Here is a 3,084-nt window from a genome sequence, read left to right on the forward strand (position 1 = left end):
AAATTCAGATACAAGCTCCATTCCAAGAGAAAATTGGACTTTAGTGATGAGGAAAAGGAAGACCAAATTCCCAAGAAGCCTACAACTTTAACTCAAACATCAAAGCCCTCTGTGGTATTTAAAGAATTCAAAGTGGTGGATCCAACAAGGAACATTCATGGTGAGCCCATAATTTATAAGAATGAGCCAGTAGATTGGGATAGTTTACCAATTTCTGAGCTAAATTTTCCTATCTTCAAAAAGCTAAAGAAGACAAAGACAAAAGCAAACAAGAAAGTGAAGCCTGTGATTCTCAAATCCAAGACCCCAATCAAAGCTAAATCTACAGTCAACAAGGGAGACATGTTGTACATATGTGACATCAAGGAGTTTTCTGACATAAACCTTTACTTAGATGAATTGGATGAAGTTAGAGGAATTGATGCTCACAGACATCTTCCTGAAAGATTGGTGTTTAATACAAGGGAGGAAAAGAGATCATATGGCCACTTTACAGGATCCTTCTTGAAAGCTAGTCTGTTTTGATAAAGATCTACTCTTCATTCAAAAAGAATTTTGGTTATAATGTTACAGCAAGAAGATTAGTTGTAAAGAAGATTGAGGAGCTGAGGAGTAATAGAGCCAAAGATGCACTACCAAAAACTCTGCCAATTCCCTTCACAGGAAAGAGAGTGCATCTGAGGCCCTATTGGTTGATGGAATTCAGGGATGAAAAAGGAGTTAGAAGATTCTTCAGATTGGAGGACCAATTGAGTATCTCTGGCAATGAGACTCTTTTGGAAATGCAGAGAATGCAAAATCTCTCAGAAGCTGATGAACTTTAATTCCACAGACAACTCCAAAACCAAATAGAAGAAAACAACAGAAGGCTTGGGAAGAAATCCAGACAATCAAGGAAATAGATTTATTGATAAGTGGCATTTTATACCACTTAAAGTATCTCATAACGGCTTGAATTGATGTCTTGAACTCGAGTATTTTGTGTATTTAACGCGTTTTCGAGTATTTTTGTATTTCAGGGTATAACTTGCTTAGATAGGAGGATTTCATCAAAATAAGCCTTAGGAAGTGCTTGGAATTAGACTCGGGGAGTTGTGCGAAGAATTCAGCAAAATCAGAAGCAAAAATTGGATTTTTCCAGAAGGCTTGTAGGCGCCCGCCTGGAAGGAGTAGGCGACCGCCTGGTAGCAGGCGCCCGCTTGGAAGAAGGAGGCGGCCGCCTGGGTGCGGAAAATCAGATTCTGGAATTTATAATTCGAGTATAATTGGGCTTCTGTTGGCGCTGGTTCTTGTAGAATCTTATATAAACCTATTGGGGAGACGTTTTCAGCAACAAGTAACAAGGAGAGAAGATCAAGAAGAACTTTTTAGCACGCAACAATGAAGAAGAGGAAGCATACGTTTATCTTGTGATTCTTTTAATTCGTCGTAACTGTGGATGCTAGTTTTCTTTACTCTTTGAACCTTAATACTCTTGTGACGTACTCTGTTTTTATTAAGTATTTTTATTGGTTTATATCATCGTGTTATTATCATGTTTTCATATGAACCCATAGTGATGGTGAGTTCTATCATGGGCTAATCATGATCATGGGATCATAGCGGATTTACTATGGATTTCTTTAGTTAATTGTTTAATACCTTGGTATGTGGTGATTGTATGATATCTAGCATAGGTTATGCTTATTCGTCTTATATGCGTCATAAACATATAAGATAGTTTGTTAATCTCTTGTGAAGCGACAGTGAATCTCGAGATTTAGAACTTGCCATGCTAGCATAGGTTCGTGTATTGTATGCATGATTAGTAGGTAACTCTAACCGTTTTACTTGTCCTGTGTAATCATAAAGAATAACTTGTGCTTAAATCATTATGTTGTCAAATTCTGTAGACATATAGGGTCTCAACATAATTGATGCCTATTCAACTTCTATCTTAATTGTGGATGCTTGGTAGAATGGTATTCGTACAACGAAAGTTGGCGTTTATCAGTTTCGTGTTGTTCGATTAATATCATCACCATTACATGCTAAGGGTAATAACAATAACTATTGAATGAAGTAGTAATGAAGTTATGGTCTCATGTGTGTTTAATATTGATAATTTAAGTGTTTAATTCTCTTATTTAATATTAGTTAATCAACCTTAATTATTATTATCTTGACATTGAAGAGTAATCATACATTGATGAGTAAGTATTAATTAAATATAATTAATCAGAGTCTCTGTGGGAATGAACTAGAAATCATTCTATATTACTTGCGAACGCGTATACTTGCGTGATTTATTAAGTGCATGCTTTGTGCCTAACAAGTTTTTGGCGCCGCTGCCAGGGACTCAGTGTTAATTTGTTTAGTTTATGTACTTGCCATTAGTGGTCATTAGGATTCATTGATTAAGACTTGTTACTTACTGCTTCCGGTTGTGTTTCAGGTACTCTAGAGAGCGTTTATGCAAACACGTTCTCGCACTCGCAAGAGAAATCTAGATAAGGCTGAGGAGACAGGTACAACTCTTGACTTTCCGGAGAAGATAGTTTTTGAAGATTCGGATAAAGAGAGTGAAAAGAAAGAACCTGTAACTATGGGTGATCGTATAGTTCAAGTTGATCCAGCTCTTATGGACTTTTCTCGGCCTAAAATTGATGACATCCAGTCAAGCATCATTCATCCGACTATTCAGACCAATACTTTTGAAATCAAGCCGGACACTATTCAGATGGTGCAGAATTCTGTTTCTTTCGGAGGTGCTGCGACTGAAGATCCCAACATGCATATCAGGAATTTTGTCGAGATCTGTAGTACTTTCAAATATAATGGTGTTACTGATGAGGCTATCAAGCTAAGGCTTTTCCCATTCTCTCTGAGGGACAAAGCTAAGGACTTGTTACATTCTTTACCAGCTGGGTCCATCACTACTTGGGAAGATCTCGCGCAAAAGTTTCTGGTGAAGTTCTATCCAATAGCCAAGACTGCAGCTATGAGGAGTGCTCTTACTCAGTTTGCGCAGCAATAAGGAGAATCTATATGCGAAGCTTGGGAGTGCTACAAGGAGATGTTGAGAAAGTGTCCACATCATGGTAT

The 3,084-nt window shown here is 37.6% G+C and overlaps 1 non-coding gene across 1 annotated transcript; it reads right to left on the reverse strand.

Annotated features, from left to right (window-relative positions):
* Positions 1 to 2,977: 2,977 nt before the first annotated feature.
* LOC141715963 (small nucleolar RNA R71) lies at positions 2,978 to 3,084 on the reverse strand. Its single transcript, XR_012572701.1, has one exon. It is a non-coding gene; the product is annotated as a small nucleolar RNA R71 (small nucleolar RNA).

Source organism: Apium graveolens, chromosome 3, assembly GCF_009905375.1.
Source record: "Apium graveolens cultivar Ventura chromosome 3, ASM990537v1, whole genome shotgun sequence".
Taxonomy (NCBI): Eukaryota; Viridiplantae; Streptophyta; class Magnoliopsida; order Apiales; family Apiaceae; genus Apium; species Apium graveolens.